Genomic DNA, 19,093 nt, shown 5'->3' on the forward strand with positions numbered 1-19,093 from the left:
AGATGTAACTTTTTTTTTCCTTTTTTTTTTTTTTCTGGGTACCAGTTTCATCTCTCTAACTCCTTGCAAGAAGGCAGCATGGTATATTTCCCATTGCACTTAGCAATGAACAATGAACTGTGGTTATTTAATACAATAGATTTCTGCTTCAGTGAAAAAAATCTAATTCTATAAATAATTACTCTAATGCTTCAGTGTCACTAGGGAAACTCTTAACCTATTTATAACAGAAATAGGTAATAGACATCCTGAAAAAATTCACATGGGCCAATTCATTGACTTGGGTTGAAAATTGAAAAAATAAAAAAATATAAACTAACTACTAGTAATGACATACATATTTTTCTAAGTAATGCAAATTAAAGCTTTTGAAAATGTTGCCTATATGAAAAGCTAATTGCTTTTGGAAGAACAACTACTACTGCTTTCCAGAAATATATATATTTTAAATCCTCCCTCTCCCCATTTCCTACACAAAGTAAAAACCAAACAAGATAAAAGAGCTTCCTTGTAAGTAAATATGTAACAGCCACCCATTTAGTATTTTCAAAATTTAAGGTCTCATAAATCCAAGCACCTTTATGCACTTGGCAGCACAAAAAGCAGAAACGTATAAACAACTATATATATATATAACTATATATAGTTATATATAGTTATATATATATATTGTTATATATTATATATGGAGAAAAACATCTAATTTCAAAACGTTTTTAATATGTAGAAATGGACTACTCATGTATTCAACATACAATTATCCTGTAACAGACATTATGTAGCAGATTCAGCTAAACACTGGGGATTTAAAAATGGTAAGACCCAGCTCCTACCCCAAAACAGTTCAAACCCCCAACAGACTGGTAGATATATATGAAATCATGATAAAGTTTGATGACTGCTCTAACGTAGGTACACATGGTACAGATGAAGCTCAAGGAAAGAGAAACTTTCCTAGGAACCCAGAAATGTTTTACAGATGGGAAACATGAGTTGAGTTCAGGAGAATGAATAGAAACTCACAGGGAAAAAAAAAACAAGAAATAATTGATATTTCAGGCACAGGAAACCAAATGGAGTATGAAAGAAACTGGTACTTCATAGAATTGAGCAGTTTGGTAAAAATCCACAGAAAAGTCAAAGGAGGCAAGAAATCAGTGAATCTTTTTTTTTTTTTAAACTTTGATAAATAGGAGAATGCAGAAAAGCAGCTTAGTATATAAACACACTAAAGTCAATGGCCTATACAAACAAATGCAAAATTAGAGAGTATAATGGGGAAAAAAGCCTTTTACAATAGCAGCAAAAATGGATCTTAAAAATTGTTACAATACATAGAACAAGAATTTTGCAAAATCTTTATGAAGGAAATCTTAAACACCAAATATTCACTTGGATCTCTCCCTTCAACTCCAGATTTGTAAATCCAACGCCTACTTGACATCTGGACTCAGATGACTAACTGGAATCTCCAACTCAATTTAACTTCTTTTAAATCCTTTTCTCTCCAAGTCTTCCCATCTCTGTAAATCACAATTCTCCCAGTTGCTTGAGCCAAAAAAAAAAAAAAAAAAATCCCATCACACATAGAGCTGCAATCCACTGACAACTTCTGCTAGCTCCAGGTGATAGACCTGGATTCCACCAACAACCCTGTTCACCGAACACCTCTGTTCAAGCTCCTAGGGGATCCCTGGGTGGCTCAGCGGTTTAGCGCCTGCCTTTGGCCCAGGGTGCGATCCTGGAGTCTCAGGATCGAGTCCCGCATCGGGCTCCCAGCATGGAGCCTGCTTCTCCCTCCACCTGTGTCTCTGCCTCTATGTCTATCATGAATAAATAAATAAATAAATCTTAAAAAAAAAAAAAAAAAGCTGCTAAGCAGGCTGCCTGCTCCCAGCATTGCCACTTTACATTCTATTCTCAACATAGCGGCTGAAGTGATCCTCTTAATTGTTAATCCAATGAGCACACTTCCTCTCATACCGTCCAATGACTTCTGACTTCACCCAGAATAACATCTAGAGTCCTACAATTTGTCCTACCTTACCTCTGGTCTAACTTCCTCTCCCCCTGCATTCATGGCACTCTAATACTGTTGACTTTTGCCCTTTCTTGAACACATTGAGAATAATTCCCCCACACACTTTTTTTTTAAAACTCCTAGAACATTCCTGACTCAAGATGATAGGACCTCTAGTTCTCTGCTTTACTTTTTGCCTTTGGGCTTACCAGCGACTAACCTGTTTATCATGTCTCTTTCCATTAAAGAACAATCACAGGACAATAGGGACTGCCCGGTGGCACACATATATGCAAATGTATTGAATCTCTGGAACAGTGCCTGTCACAGAGCAGGCACTCATATCTACTGAATAAATACAGGGACTATTTCCCACAAAAGTAGAGGTACCTATCCATCTAACGGAAGGAAAAGTCCTCCATACCAAGGAAGAGAATGAATCTTTAGGTCAGAATTACCTGTTGGATTTTTAAAATCCACAGTTGGATTTTAAAAATAATATTATTTTTAAGAAGATGAGTACTGAAAAATAGATACTGGATTTATTAGCAGGAAATAACTGGGAAACTTCAGGCTTTAAGAGTTTCATCAGGAAGGCTGAAGAGAAGCCCAACTGCCACAAGCAGGGGGGTGAAGCAGCAGGAACTCGGTCCAGTGCAGGATTGGCTCTCAACAGTGGCAGTACAGGGGCACCTGGGTAGTTCAATGAAGTGTCTGCCTTCAGCTCAAGTCATGACCCCAGGGTCCTGCGTTCCAGTCCCACATCAATGAGCTCCCTGCTCAGCAAGGAGCCTGCTTTATCTCCTATTGCTCTTCCTCCTGCTTGTGCTCTCTCACTCTCATTCTCTCTCAAGTAATAAATAAAATATTTTTTAAAAACAACAACAAAATACAGTGGCAGTACAGAGGTCTGACAAGCACCTCCTGCTGGGGCCATCTTCCTCTCAGCCCTGACTTCCATCATTCCAGGAACTTTCTCTTCTCCAAATGTGACTCATCTTGGTCTCCATTTGAAAGTGCTCCCCCGCCCCCAAACTCTCTACCTTTACACATATTATTTATCCTTCAACGTCCAGACTGAGTGACAATTCCTTGGGTCGTCTTTCCTCTCTACTGCACACCACAATGAACTCTGATTCAGAGTTTTAATGTTCTGTGTATATGTGACTTTTATTTCTTAAAGTACTTTGAGTCTGTGGATGAAAACTTATCTGAAATTACTAAAGATAAGCCAACTTAAAAACAAAAAGCAGAACAAAGCACTAGTTGAAATATTATTTACACAGAACTTCAAGAACATTGTAGTGTTCCCTATTATTCAAATAATACAGTATTTGTGACCTTTGTTCATGATAATTGGAAACCATATTGGTCATCAGACCAAGATCTTTCTACAGTGAACTAGAAATCAAACTGGATAGATGCAATGTCCAAGTAATTAAATAATGGACACACGGGAAAACATAAGCGTCATATAACAGAGGAGTAACCTTAAAAATTCAGAGCAATGAGAGCATGCGGAAACTAGCTTTGTGGGGGGTGGGAAGGTATACACTTCAAAAAGAAGAGATATAGGACTCAGTTCTTGAAAGAAAAGTAGACTTCAGGCAAGCAGAACTGTAGGATCATTTCTATGTTGGTGGCCTATTGTGATCCATTTACATTAAATTTTAAAATGTGTCAGTTAAAGTTTGCTTACTACACAGTATCGTCTAGTGAGAATACTTGGTAGAGGCCTGGATTTGGTCTGAATCCTAAGAAGATTTTAGACTTTGTTAGCAGCCTTTTACTCAGAAACAAAATTTTTAAAATACCTTTTATACCTACTCACATCTCTTCCAATGTTCTGGGGTTATTTTTGTTTGTTTGTTTTGGTTTTTGGTTTTTTTTCTTCCAATGTTCTTAATTTTTTGACTGAGATGCTTTGGAGCACTAAAATTAAATGTCACCCAAAGCCAAAGGTATAGTTTAAATCAAAATTTATAACCTAATCCAGATGTAGGAAGTTCTGGTAATACCAAATATATATGTTTATATTTACATTATATCTATATATATTTTTAACACATCAACATGCAATAACTGTAATTTACTGCTTAAGAATGCTATTTTTTAAAAAAATACTAGTTTTCATTAGTAGTTTAAAATCACAGTAAAGGTCATTGAAGTCCTTCCACCCCTTTCCTTTTTTTTTTTTTAAAGACTGTATTTGAGAGAAAAAGAAAGAGAGAAAGAGAGAGCTCGAGCGAGCATGGTAGGAATGGATGGGGCGAGGTACAGGGAGAGGAAGGAGGAGACTCCCTACTGAGCAAGTAGCCTGACACAGACAACACTGAGCTCAATGCCAGGACCCTGAGCCTGGGACCATGACCTGAGCCCACGTCAGGCACTGACCCAACTGAGCCACCCAGGCACCCCACCCCACCCCTTTTAAACAGGAAGTTTGAGCCAGTTTTCCAACCCAGGGGATTTTCAAATAAGCTCTTCTTCCCCAGTGGTCTAGTTAGACTATCAATTTTCACTCTATAGAGGCCACCAGCCATAACAGAAAACAACGGCAAACTTCGAGGCTTAAAAGTAACAAGACATAACAACAAAAATGAATATGGTGAACTGAGTAGTATTATATACATCCATACTCTCATTTACAATAGATTTACATATGAATACTTATTTCTGTTTGAAGCACATAATTTCCTTTTTCCCTCCAACTTGAGGTATAATTGGTATGCAAAAAACTGCAATTAATGTATGCAATTTGGTAAGTCTGTACATATGAATACACTTGTGTTGCTATCACAAGGTAATAAACATATATACCACCCCCCCTAAAATAATGTTTTATTCATTAAAATTATCTCAATATTATACTCAATTTTTATAATGAAAATTAAGGTACAATTTCACACAATGTGATAACATTTTTTAAAATATCAAAACATAATTTTAACATAGAATTCAATCGGTATCCTGCTATTACTACTGATTGGTCTTTTTATCACTTGATTTACAAAGCACTTCACAATCATGTGCCTTTTTTTTTTTTTTTTTAAGATTCATTTATTTATTTTAGAGACAAACATGAAGACATGGAGAGCATGAGTAGGGAAGAGGCAGAGAGAAGGAGAAAGAGAATCTTAAGCAGGCCCCACCCCAGTTCGGAGCCCAAGTGGGGCTGGATCTCAGGACCCTGAGATCATGACCTGAGTCAAAACCAAAAATCTGCCGCTCAATCCACCTAGCCACCCACATGCCCCTCATGTGCCCATTGTAAACATTACTCCATCTCTGTCAATATTAATATCCTTAAAATAACTGAAAAGAAGCAATAAATGAGAAGCTCAGCAAAACAACGGAAATCTACTCAAATCCCTCTTAGTTTGAAAGAAAAAGAGCTTTAAATTATATAGGAAATATATGTACATTCCTTAAGAAGCTACTCAAGTCCAGTGGGACCTCATGTGTTTGCTATATTTATACAGTATTCCTATAGATTCACTCAAGGAAGTACTATACAAAAATACAGCTCTAATATTAAAGACAAAAATATAAAAGTGGAATAGTCTTAAAACAATAGGCTTTTTACATATTACATTCTAATGCCCAAAAAGAAACTGAACAGGGACGCTTAGGTGGCTCAGCAGTTGAGCATCTGTCTTTGGCTCAGGGCATGATCCTGGAGACCTGGGATCGAGTCCCACATCGGGCTCCCTATACGGAGCCTGTTTCTCCCTCTGCCTGTGTCTTTGCCTCTCTCTCTCTTTCTGTGTCTCTCATGAACAAATAAATAAAATCTTAAAAAAAAAAAAAAAACTGAACAGCCACCCTCTCTCAGTATAGGGGGCTACCAAACCTAAGATATATTATGGTAAGTACTGGGGAGGCAGCCATTCAAAATAACTAGCAATGTTTGGTGGCCCCTAAACCATGCATTTCAGCTATAAATTACAGACCAATTCCTCAAAGCAATGTCTTAGTGTCTCTCTCCAGGTTTACTGAAATAAAGAATTATTTTATTTATTAAATATAAATCTGTTCCAATGGCGGACATAACATTGTGCTACACGCATGAGGGAATGCAATTAAGAACAACAAAAAGGGGGATCCCTGGGTGGCTCAGCGGTTTAGCGCCTGCCTTCAGCCCAGGGCGTGATCCTGGAGACCCGGGATCAAGTCCCACATCAGGCTCCCTGTATGGGGCCTGTTTCTCCCTCTGCCTGTGTCTCTGCCTCTCTCTCTCTCTGTGCGTCTGTCATGAATAAATAAAATCTTCCAAAAAAAAAAACAACAACAACAACAAAAGGTTCCTTTTCTTGATGAGCTTATATGAAATTAGAGTGACTATTGCAAAGTGGCTTTAAAAGAGAAACAATAAGGAAAAGCAACAAAGGGAGACCCAAAAAATTATACGACTCTTAACAGACATTTCTCTTGTCAAGGTCACCAATCACCTATGTGTGCAAATCTCACAGACAATTACCTGAGTCCTCTCAGTTACATCTGAGTAAGTTCCTAAATTCCAGTAAGGACACATTTCACAGCTGTGTGGCAATCATGCTGGGCATCCTTTTCCCTCAGCTTCTTTGTGCAACAACACAAACTACTGTGGTCTTCCTCCTTCACTGTCACTCCTGGGTCACAAGGCCCTCATCTCCCAGCCCAGGCTCCTTCCCTGCCTTTTCTCTTCTCCTCAGTAGAGGAGTGATCTTTTACATATGTAAATCTGATCACCTCGTATCTTCGATCTCTCACTGGCCTCCCGATCTCTCACTGGCCTCCCAATGCACAGAGAATAAAACCCAAATTCCTGTCCTTGGCTTACAAGGATGAGCCATCCTAGTGGCTGTCAAGGTGCGATTTTAGAGCAGGAGAAGCAGCATCAAGGACCTTGTCAGAAATGCACATTTTCAGGCCCTACCTCAGACCTACACAAACAGAAACACTGGGGGATAGAGCCCTGCAATTTGCATTTGGCAACTCCCAAGTGATTCTGATGCATAGGAGTCTGGGAAAGCATTGACCTAGCCTCTGCAGACCTCTGTGCTCGCCTCAGGTTACTCTGTTTCAACTCCCTGTGTAAATCCACTGGCATCTTTTCCCTTCCTCAAATAGACCAGACCCCTTCATCTCTGAGGACTTACACAGCTGCTCCCTCTATCCAAACTGCTTTTAACCATAGAACTTCAAATTGCCTGCCCCTGACCTCATTCAGACTGCAGATCAAATGTTCCCCCGACAGAGGTATTCTCTGGCCATACAAAAGAGGTGCCCATGCTGATCATCACCCATCTCTCGCTAGTCTTCACATAACTGTTTTGTCCTCATCACATTTAGCACTATCTGATATCATTCTGTTCATTCATGTATTCACTTGTTTATTATTTGATGTTAGCCTCCAGAATGAAAATTCCAGGACAGCTGGGACCTGGCCTGTCTCATTCGCTGAGAGCACATAGAGCGCTAAGTGCCACAAGGCAGGGTGGTCTATAAGCGTCGGCTGATTTAACTGAGGGAAGAAAAGAAGAAAAGAGGGAAGGTTATATCAATTCCATGAGTTCACAGGAGAATAAGAGCTTGATGGGTTGCTGAGAATCAACTATTTTGTGATCAGATATAAAAAGTTCAAAAAGACCAACACAGGTAAAAGTATTCAACCCTCTGGAAGATTCTAAATCATCTGCCTATTGGAGGGGGTGGGCTGGGGGGAACAGGATTAAGGAATAAATTGGCCCAGATTGAATTCTGGAGTGGAAGGAAACCTTCATTTTGCCCAGACGTTTGGTAACTTGCTGTGGGTCAGAACTCAGATGTCCTAACTATAGCTTCCCTTGACCAGTGAGGACCATAACTGATAGGAGGAAAGAATAACCTAATTTCACTTTTTAAGAATGGAACTCATCTTTCGGGTACATGTGGCATAATGTACTAAATAAAGAGACAAGGGTATTCTTCACACCAGAGTAAGCACTTATAGGCTAGTGCCTTCACGTCCCCAAAATGCCTCCAATGAACACAACAGAAAAAGCAAATAGTTTCATCCTATTTTATTACCATATCATCAACAACTCATATTACCACTCAGTGCTGGCTCTGCTGGAAACTGCCCTAAGTGTTTTACATCTACTAACTCATCCTCACAGCACTGTGTAAGGTAAGTGTGCCCATTGTCATGTTCCAGATGAGAAAATTGATGTGCACATGTTTCAAGAACTTAGCTATCAGCGCTGGAGTGAAGATCTAAACCAAAGCTGTTGGATTCCAAAGCAAATGCTCTTAACTGTTATACTATGCCATCCCTTTGGGAGCTGAAACATTCCTATAAAACAAAACAAAACAAAAAAATGAATGAGCAAAAGCCAAGTGATAGAAAAGAAAAAACTGAGCAGTTATTGAATATCTACTGCTAAGAACTGTGTAGGAGCCTTTTTTCTATATTTAATATTATGAGGCAGCTACCATTGCTATTTAATCGGGGTTTGCAGAGGTTAAGAAACTTGCTCCAAAGCACATAGAATATGGTACCAAATCCTCTCGATAACCTTAACAAGAGCCATCTAAATAATCTCTGGTATTTAAGCAGAAATGCAGATGCGAGATGTGCAAGTGCCCACTCACACCAACAGAGACTGCTACTTCCCCAGGTGGAGTTGTGGACACAAAGTACTGGGAATCAAAAAGCATGGGAGTGTCCTAAATGGGCTACTTGTGTCACCTTAAATTAAACATTTCTCTGGTCCTTCATTCCTTCATTAACAAAATACAGGTATTGAACTAGATGATCACAGGTCCCTTTCCATATCTAACATACAGAGATTTGTGCATAATGTTATTAAGAGATCAAAAATGGAAGCTCAGATAAAATATTTTACACCTGAGAACAGAGCACAGTGTCCGAGATAATTTACAAATAACATCTGGTTGAAAGAGTGCCATGGACAGAACCCCCCATGCCCAGGGAACTCCTTCCTATCCTGACAACACTCTGACCCTGGTCAGGAAAGGGTCTCTCTCCTCTGAGCTCATAGGAAATGGTTCCATTTCCAAGTGCCTTCCTCGGTCTTGGCATACACACTAGGAAAAAATGATGAACAGAGTGACAAACTCAAAAAACAGTTTGAAAAGCCTCTGGTTTCAGTCTCCCACACTCAATGCTTTCACATTTCAACACTCAGAATACCAGGTACCTACCACAAGCTGTTCATCACTTAGGGTTTTTGCACCCACTGTACCTCAACTCAAATCTGATCAGAAATCCAAACAACTGAACTATATCCTGGGTTTCCATCACCCTAGATTTCTCTCCTTCTCCTTCTCCCCTTCAGAAAACACACACGAAGTGTACTGATTTCTATTATCTTAATTTCCACTTTCCTGTTCCTTCCAAGTATCATTTTATTTTCCTCCTTCCTTTTGCAGCCAGATTTCTAGAACTATGCTGGAAGTAGCCAAGTGGCTATTGAGCACTTGAAACATGACTAGCGTGGCTGAGAGGTTATACTTTTAGTTTGATTTCATTTATATTTTAAAACTGATACTTGATTCAGTTGTTGGAAAATATTTAAGTATATTTGGAACAACTCCAGTATTTGGATCTATTAACTATAAATGTTATGACAACTAAATACAGATCAAGCTCTTCTAATGAAAATATACCATCTGAGTGGAGATGTACTCTAAGTGTAAAATATACACATTTTAAAGGTTTACTACAAAAATATCAAATATCTATTAGTAATATTTATATATTGGTTACACATTAAATAATATCTCTATATACTATAGTAAATGAAATATATTCCTGTGATACAGAGCCTGTAAGATGGCCCCCAGTAGCCCTGGCTCCTTGTGTAATCCCCTCTCACTGAATGTGGGTTAGATTTAGTGACTCAGGTTCAGTGAATAGAATGTAGCAAAGAATGTCACTTCTGAGATTAGGTTACCAAAAGACTGTGGTGTCAGTTTTAGGCACTCTCACTAGCTCTAAGAAAAGTCCGCTACCATGTTGTCAGCTTCCCTTTGTTCTGGCCAACAGCTAAGGAGGACTTACAGCCTGCCAACAGCCCTGACTGTGAGCTTGAAAGTTGATCCCACCTCAGCAGAGACCAGTCCCAGCTGACATCTTGATTGAAGCCTCACCTCCTACCCAATAATCTAGAGAAGTACTGTTCTGTATAAACCCTATGCCTCAGGGTGCCTGGGTGGCTCAGTGGTTGAGCATCTGCCTTTGGCTCAGGTCGTGATCCCGGGGTCCTGGGATTGAGCCCCATATCAGACTCTCAGGGAGCCTGCTTCTCCCCCTGCCTCTCTCTGTCTCACATGAATAAATAAAACCTTAAAAAAAAAAAAAAAAAAACCTATGCCTCACTTCCAGCATCAGGTAATCCGACATACACACTGTGCTCAAAAGCACCCACTGCTCATGCCATGAACAGAGGACATTTTTTCTTGCAATCAACCAATGAAACTCCTCTCTTTGGATGCCTTGGCTTTCAAGAACCTTTCTTGTTTTACACATGGAAGTCCTTCCCACTTTAAAATCTTTTAGTATCTTGTTTATATTTATAGGACTTATGTATAAATCCTTTTGTTCAATAAGTAGCTCTGATTAGCCATCACACCTAACACACTCTGTAGATGAAGTGGGGTAAATCCAAAGAGGTTTTCCCTTCTAGCACTAACAGTATGGTAGAAAGAATAAAGAGAAAGCCAAATAACTACAGTAGAGGAATAAAGTACCCAGTACCCCAGGCTGCCTTGTGTCTTACAGTGTAGTTCTCAACGTATCTACTTTATCTGCCGGAAAAGTTTTTTGAAGCAGAAACCATGAATATATATTTTTTGTATATTTGATTATCTTTTTCAGAGTACCCTTGATTATTTCTTAAAGGATGAACTATTCAACTCCAGTTTTCATTTGGTTTATTCAGGTTTTTTTTATTATTATTATTATACCCCTCAAGTCTTCCTTTTTTTACCTTTTTAGGAACTTAGCAATTGTGTTAAGGAAGGTACAGGGACATAATAGAATCTCTTTGTCATACAAGGTCTTCCAGGATAAATCGGCATGGGTAAATGAACCTTTTGTGGCTTAGTTGTCAGAAACCCAGAAAGATATAAGGTGTTTCCTTCTGTTTTAACCAAATATCCATTCCAATAGTGGAAATGATAGTTCCAAAAGCTATTTCTAGTGAGGAAACATTTAATATCCACTATGGTAGGCCGCTAATGAAAAGCTAAATAATTTACACTCCCTACTCCCAGTCTACTTCTCACCAGGTGATTTCTGAGAAATTTCTTCAACATTCAGTGATATCCAATAACATTCTCAATACCCAAAGCCTGATTTCTAGTCTTCATTTTGTTTATAAAACCACACTATGTATCACATTCTATAAAAGTTGGTAGGACAATAATTTACTTCTGTTTCTAATCCAAACTCTTATTCAAACACACACACATACACATACTTGCAATCCTTGAGATCATAAATGCATAATCTGGCTTTCACCTTCTTTGGTTGGGGGGGTATCGGTGGTATAGCAGGGGGAAAACAAAAATATCTAGCTCACTAGATACATAAAGTATAATCTCCCTGTGAAAATACTAAGATACTACATGTAGAAAAGCACAAGGTGATGAAAAGAAAGTTAAAAGAAACTACATATGTATAACCAAGAGGTACTGATAGAGTTCAAGATTTTGAAATAAATCAGAGATTTTGGTTTGTGCTTAGGTCTGCACTTATTAGTGAGCTGGTCATTAATCTCTCTGGAACAATTTCTTCAATCACAAAACTGGACAGTTTATCCCACCTCACGGGATTGCTGAGAGGGTTAAATGGATAATGCATATTGCTTAGCCCAGTGGTCCTCAAACTTGGCTTGTGGGGATTTTTTTAAATCTCCCCAAATGATTCTAAAGTGCAGCTAAGTCTGAGAACCGCTAGTCTAGCATAATGGCTGGCTTTTAATAAATATTCAGTTAGAGTTAATGATTATACCTTCATAAGAACTTTGTATATACTGAAACATTGCCTAAAGGTTGCTACTTAGGTCAATACATTTTGTATAAATTTAGGAAGGTCTCAGAATCACTGAATATAACAAATCTTAAAAGGAGTTCAAAAGTTTTGTAATAACTTTTCCAAATCTAAATCTCCATAATATTTTTGCTTCCTTTTACCAAATAAGGAAATTCCTTATAAAAGGAAAATATAAATTTCCCTTGATATTTTCACTCAGGTCTAATTTAATACAGAAAAATGTACAGATACAAGTGAATGCATTCTGATTCATAATACACATTCAAGGAACTACCACACAAAGACATAATTTAGAAAAATGTATCTATAAATTTAAAATTAAATATTTAAATTTCTCATCTGTTCCACAATTGTGGCTGCAACTTCAGTTTGTCTCTGGGCTTTTCTAAATATCTTATGGGGAGGTTTATTTTTTATGCAAAGTTAAGAAAGTCAAACATCAACAAGAGGTAGGATAAGGAAAGCCTCCAGTAGAGACGTGCTTATCAAAGGAAGAGATAAAAAAAATTCATCAAAACAAATGAGCAAAGTTAAAAAACAGACCTAAAAGCAGTATCAACAATGGGTCACAAGATAGTCAACAACATTTATTGGGCACCCACTGTGTGTTCAGTGCTATAGAAAGAAACTAGATAGATTAAAGAAATACCAGGAAGTCCTCAGATACCAGTAACTTAAAAACGAAATAAGTCCAACCAAGCAATTTGAAAGATAACCTAAAAGGACCTCAAACACACACACACACACACACACACAAAAAAAAAAACAAAAACATAAAACAAAAACAAAAACAAAACAAAAAAAACACTAAATTAACTGAATGTCTATCTAGCTCCAGAAACTAAATTTATTTAGCAAATACTTTCTCTCAAAAACAAATTGAAACTCTAAAACCATACCCCAGTGCTCACTTGCTGCTCCATTTACTCTATGCATAGATAGCCCTCTGCCTAGTAAATGATAAATGTTAGGAGCAACTGGGCTCAGCACTGTCTACTAAAGGCTTCCTTTGAACTTTGTAATTGTTGCCTTGCAGGCAATGTATATGGGACACCCAATCCAGTTTATGAAAATTAGTCTGGAAAGGTAAGAAAGTTGCGATTAACAAGAACTGGGGATAGAGAACTAAGCAACACTTCTTGGACCTTCTTTTTATTTCCCACATAAAAGTTTAAAAAGCCCTATATATTTCCACTTTCTCAAAAGAGGTTAAATACTTAAAATTTTTTAAAGAGAGGCTGATTAACGCAAAAAAAGTATCCATAGTTCGTTTTGTCGTATTATATGCTCTAAGACGATAAAATAATAAATTTTCACCCCTAAATGGAATTAAAGAGTCCTTAGTTGCAACCAAAATGTCCTTCAATAGGTGAATGAACAAATAAAATATGGTACATCTGAAATATTATTCATCACTAAAAAGAAATGAAGTCTCAAGCTGTGAAAAAAAAACCTTGGAGGACCCCTTAAATGCTTATTCCAACTGCAAGAAACCAGTCTGAAAAGGCTACATTGTATGACATTCTGGCACAACTACAGAGATAATAAAAAGTTAAGTGTTTGTCAGGAATTACGGGGTGGAGTTGGAGATGAATAGAGGAAGCACAGAGTTTTTTTGGAACAGTGAAAATACTCTATATGATATTATAATGAAGAATACATGTCATTATATATTTGTCCAAACCTATTTGTCCAACCTATAGAATGTATAGCATCAAGAGCGATCCCCAAAATAAATTACGGATTTTAAATAATTATGAGGTCTCAGGGTAGGTTTATCACTTTTGACAAAGGCCCCACTCTGGTGGTGAATGTTAATAACGGTGGGGCGTGGGGAAGGTGCATATAGAAAATCTATGTACCTTCTGCTCAATTGTGCTGTGAACCTAAAACTGCTGTAAAAAAAAAAATTAAGTCTTTTAAAGAAAGTTCTTAGTTGGACTATTTTGGACTATTTTTCCAATTTTCTAAAGCATGCTAGATATAGAACTAAAACATTAAATGTGGATATTATAATTATTAAGATATATGTACTTACATATAATACTTAGTGGGAATGTATATGTTAACCAAGCAAGCACACAAATAATATATTTATCATAAAATGAAATCAAAAGTTGCCTTCAAGTCACAATTTCAATAATCTTCTCTCAAATACAGGAGTAACTCAGAGATATTGTGGGTTTGATTCTAGACCACCACAATAAAGCAGAAAATGCAATAAAGTGAGTTAATGTTTTTCATTTCTCAGTGCACATAAAAGTTTTATTTAAGCTATATGATAGTCAAAGTGTGTAATAAATCACATTGTTTAAAAACCAGTGTATACACATTAATTAAAAGACACTGTATTGCAAGCCTTTCTCAAGAAACAAGAAAAGTCTCAAATACACAACCTAACCTTACACCTAAAGGAGCAGGAGAAAGAACAGCAAATAAAGCCTAGACCAAGCAGGAGGAGAGAAATAATAAAGATTAGAGCAGAAATCAATGAAATAGAAACCAGAAAAACCATAGAACACATCAACAAAACTAGGAGCCGGTTCTTTGAAAAACATAGTAAGACCAATAAACCCCTGGCCAGACTTACCAAAAAGAAAAGAGAAAGGATGCAAATAAAATTATGAATGAAAGCAGAGAGATTATAACCTACACTAAAGAAATACAAACAGAGGCACCTGGGTGGCTCAGTGGTTGAGCATCTGCCTTCAGCCCAGGGCGTGATCCCAGGATCCTGGGATTGAGTCCTGCATTGGGCTCCCTGCAGGGAGCCTGTTTCTCTGCCTCTCTCTGTGTCTCTCATGAATAGATAAATAAAATCTTTAAAAAAATAAAGAAATACAAAAAATTATAAGAACATATTATGAGTAACTATATGCCAACAAATTAGGCAGTGTGAAAGAAGAAATGGAACTCCTAGAAATATATAACCTACCAAAACTGAAACAGAAAACCAGAACGGACCCAAAACCAGTAAGGAAGCTGAAGCAGTAATCAAAAATCTCCCGACTTACAAGGGGAGTTCTACCTAACAAAGAACTAATACCAGGATGCCTGGGGTTGCTCAGCGGTTGAGCGTCTGTCTGCCTTCAGCTCAGGTTATGATCAGGTCAGGACAAATAATGAAAAAGTCTGAAATAATGCAAAATTACCAAAATGTGACACAGAGACACAAAATGAACAAATGCTGTTAGAAAAATGGTTGTCAGGAACACCTGAGTGGCTCAGTGGTTGAGCGTCTGTCTGTCTTTGGCTCTGGGTATGATCCCAGAGTCCTGGGATCAAGTCCCATGTTGGGCTCCCTGTAGGGACCCTCGCTTCTCCCTCTGCCTGTGTCTCTGCCTCTCTGTGCGTCTCTCATGAATAAATAAAAAATAAAATCTTTAAAAAAAAAAAAGAAAAAGAAAAATGGTGGTCAATGCGGGTTGCCACAAACCTTCAATTTTTTTTTTTTAAAGCAGTATCTGTGAAGCATAATAAAGCAAAGTGCAATAAAACAAAGTATGTATGTATATACATACTTTGGTAAATATTAAACAGCATTTAGTTATTAATCTCAGTTAAAGTTTTAAATCTTTGTTGGGGAGTGGTGTGTGTTAGAGTAAACCACATTCAAACAAAACCTTCACTGCATACTGATAAAGAAAAGTCCTTGGAATGATCTTCCTAGTTAGAGGTTTTATCAAATACTGGCTAGAAAATCTACTTGGAAATAGTATCTCAAATTTTGGAAATATGAAAATCTAAAGTAGCACCTTATAAAAAGAATGACCTAATGCTAACCTCAATGTTAACTATAAACTTATAAAGTATTTATTAAAATACAGGAGAAAATATTTTGGACCAACAGGTAAAAGGTTCTTAGACATGACATCAAAGACACAATCCACAAAAGATTTTTTTTTTAAATATTGAGAATTTTTTAAAAATTAAACTTTGGCTCTGTGAAAGACCCTGTTAAGAGGATGAAAAGACAAACCACAGAATAGGAGAAGATATCTGCAAGTCATATACCCAAGTGAGTTATATCCAGAAAATATAGAAAGCCCTCTAAACTCAACAGAAAGAAAAAAATCCAATTATAAAATGGGCAAAAGCCCTTATACCAAAGAGGATATAAGAATGGCAAATATGCACATGAAAAGATGTTCAACATCATTTTCCATTAGGGAAGTGCAAATTAAAGCTGTGATGAGATACCACAATGCACCTAAATCGACAACTACTGACAACATCAAGTGCAGGCAAGAGCATGCAGAAACTGGATTTCTCACATGCGGCTGTATAATGTGAATGCAAAATGGTACAGCCACTTTCCAATGGGAAAGATGGGGCTATAATAGGAGGCTAAACACACACATCATATGACCCTGCAATCTACTCTTGGTATTTGCACGAGAGAAATGAAAACTTATGATCATATAAAACCTGTATATGAATGTTTATGGCAACTGACTTTGTTTATTCATTCTCACACTGGAGCGCACTGGGGTTGTTTCTAGTTTGGGGTTATTAAACGGTGGACATCCAAATAATGGACTCCACAATAAAAAGCAACAAAGTCTTGATATATTCACCATCTCAGATGATCTCAAAGGCATTGTGCAGAGTGAAAAAAGCCAGTCTCATAGGGTTATGTACTGTAAACTTCTATTTATATAAGAGTCCTAAAGTGATAAACTGAAGGTCATAGAATACAGATCACTGACTGCCTGAGTTGGAGGCAAGGTGTGACTATTAAGGGATGACACAAAGGAGCTCCTATGTAGTGATGCAACAGTTCTTTATTCTGATTGTGGGATCACACAAATCTATATTGTGTAGTAAAATGTCATAGAATTATAAATCAAGACAAGTAAATAATAGATAATACTAATAAAGAATCCATGTAAAAGCTAATGAAGTCCAAATAAGGTCTGTACCTGAATTTGACTATATTATACACCAATGTCACTTCCCTGGTTTTAATAATGTATTATAATTATGTAAGATATTATTGGGAGAAGCTTGGAGGAAGGCATAGGGAAACTGCATTGTTTTTGCAACCTTTAGCCAATCAGACTATTTAAAAACAGAAAGTTACAATAAAAATAGATTATCTAAGATAGTGATTCTCAAAATTTTGATAGGCATTAGAATCATCTATGGAACTGGTTTCCAACAGATTTGCTTGAGTGGTCCCCACATTGTACCTACTTAAATAAAATTTGTACATAGGGTCCAGATGATATATACTGGTAGATCTAGCATATTACACTTTGAAAACCACTGGGCTAAAATAAAGGCAAAGGTATTAGAAAAATGATGATCCCCACTAATACGTATTCTTGTGCTGTACTTATTTTTTTATAGTTTTATTTATTTATTCATGAGACACACAGTGAGAGAGAAAGAAAGGGAGAGAGAGAGAGAGAGAGAGAGAGAATGAGAGAGGGAGGCAGAGACACAGGCAGAGGGAGAAGCAGGCTCGATGCAGGGAGCCTGACCTGGGACTTGATCCCTGGACTCCAGGATCACACCCTGGGCTGAAGGCGGGCTAAACCGCTGAGTCACCCGGGCTGCCCCTGTTCTATTGTATTTAATGGCCAATTACTAAACAAGTCCTACCTATACAGACCCCAGACAGTCATAGACTAACTGAACTAAGAGGCTCTCACCTATAGACAGAGTAAAAGACATGCAAATGAAATTAATTCTTGATCTATTTTAAAAGCACAAATACTATTATTCATAACACAAAATGATATATCAATCTGATATATCAATCCAGAGGTGAAAATACTATTATAAGAGAAAAAAAAATACATCTATTAAAACAAAAGCATGTTGGGAAAACAAAGCCACAATATGAAATAAGAGCCACATTTTTAAATGTCCATTAAAGGTCCTTTACCTGCACTTCTATGTAAGAAAAGATTGTTGGCAAATCACACGCACATATAATAAGCATCAAGGCATTTGATTTAAAAGCTTCTTTTGTTAGGGAAAAAAAAACATGAGAAGACCAATCTAGACATTATTCCATATGCAACATAATAAAAATTAAAATCCAATCTGTTAAGACATCATTCAATCATTCCCCTCTAAGAGGCCATTCACAGAGATTGGTAAGAGCAACACATTTCAAACCCCCAGGCCCATGCTTTTGGCATTTGAGTGTCTGTCCTAAACAGCTACTAAGCTTCACCTTACCTCAAGGAGGAATGACATTTTCCCCAATGTCTCCCCCTCCATCTTTTTATCAAAAGAAATGCAGCAATAAAACAGAATAAATCAAGTCTTGGAACACCATTTCTGAAAGCCTGCTAATCTTTGATCTTAAAGAGTTGCTACCAATTCTTAAATACTAGCTCATCTGCTCTCAATTCTGGGGAAAATATTTTTTGGATGAAAAAAATAATGGCATGTTCTAACTTATGCTATTTAGCTGTGCAATATAATAATTAGCAAACATAATAAGAAAAATCTAGAATGTGGATAGCCTACAGCTCGGTTTCCCTACAAATCAACAATGGGGGTGGGGGGAAGGTGGGGAAATAGGATTGGGGCAAGAACTGATGTAGAACAGGAGATTTAAGTGCCATAAGCATCAAAGGAATGTGGAAAATTGAATCCAGTATGGACAAACTGATTGCTAGAGAAATCTGAATTAAAACGGAGTATTAGATGATATGTTAAATTTGCTAGATATAGTATCACAGAAAGTAGGTCTAAAAACAAAAGTCCTTATCACCCATACATATATAATAAAATAAAAATATATAATCATAAGTAAAATGACTTTCTTCAAAAGAGAAGAAGGGGGAAAAGTAGAGGCAGGGAAGGAGATACCTAAAGCAAGATCAAAAGGGGTTTCTGAAACTGGGTGAGGAGGTAATGAATACTCTCTCCTTTTGCGTTTTAGAAGTACTAATATAGAACCCCCCCAAAATCTTATGCCCAATGTACAGGTGAACAAAACAATTGGAAAGAATTGGGAAACAAAGAAGAAATTGCTAAGGCTAATCAAAAATGCACATTTAGAATATATC

General features: G+C 37.2%; 1 protein-coding gene across 13 annotated transcripts in view; it reads right to left on the minus strand.

Moving 5' to 3' along the window:
* COBLL1 (cordon-bleu WH2 repeat protein like 1) overlaps positions 1–19,093 on the minus strand; it is a 157,817-nt gene that overhangs the window by 61,018 nt on the left and 77,706 nt on the right. The window lies entirely within an intron of this gene.

Source organism: Vulpes lagopus, chromosome 11 (genome assembly GCF_018345385.1).
Source record: "Vulpes lagopus strain Blue_001 chromosome 11, ASM1834538v1, whole genome shotgun sequence".
NCBI classification, from domain to species: Eukaryota; Metazoa; Chordata; class Mammalia; order Carnivora; family Canidae; genus Vulpes; species Vulpes lagopus.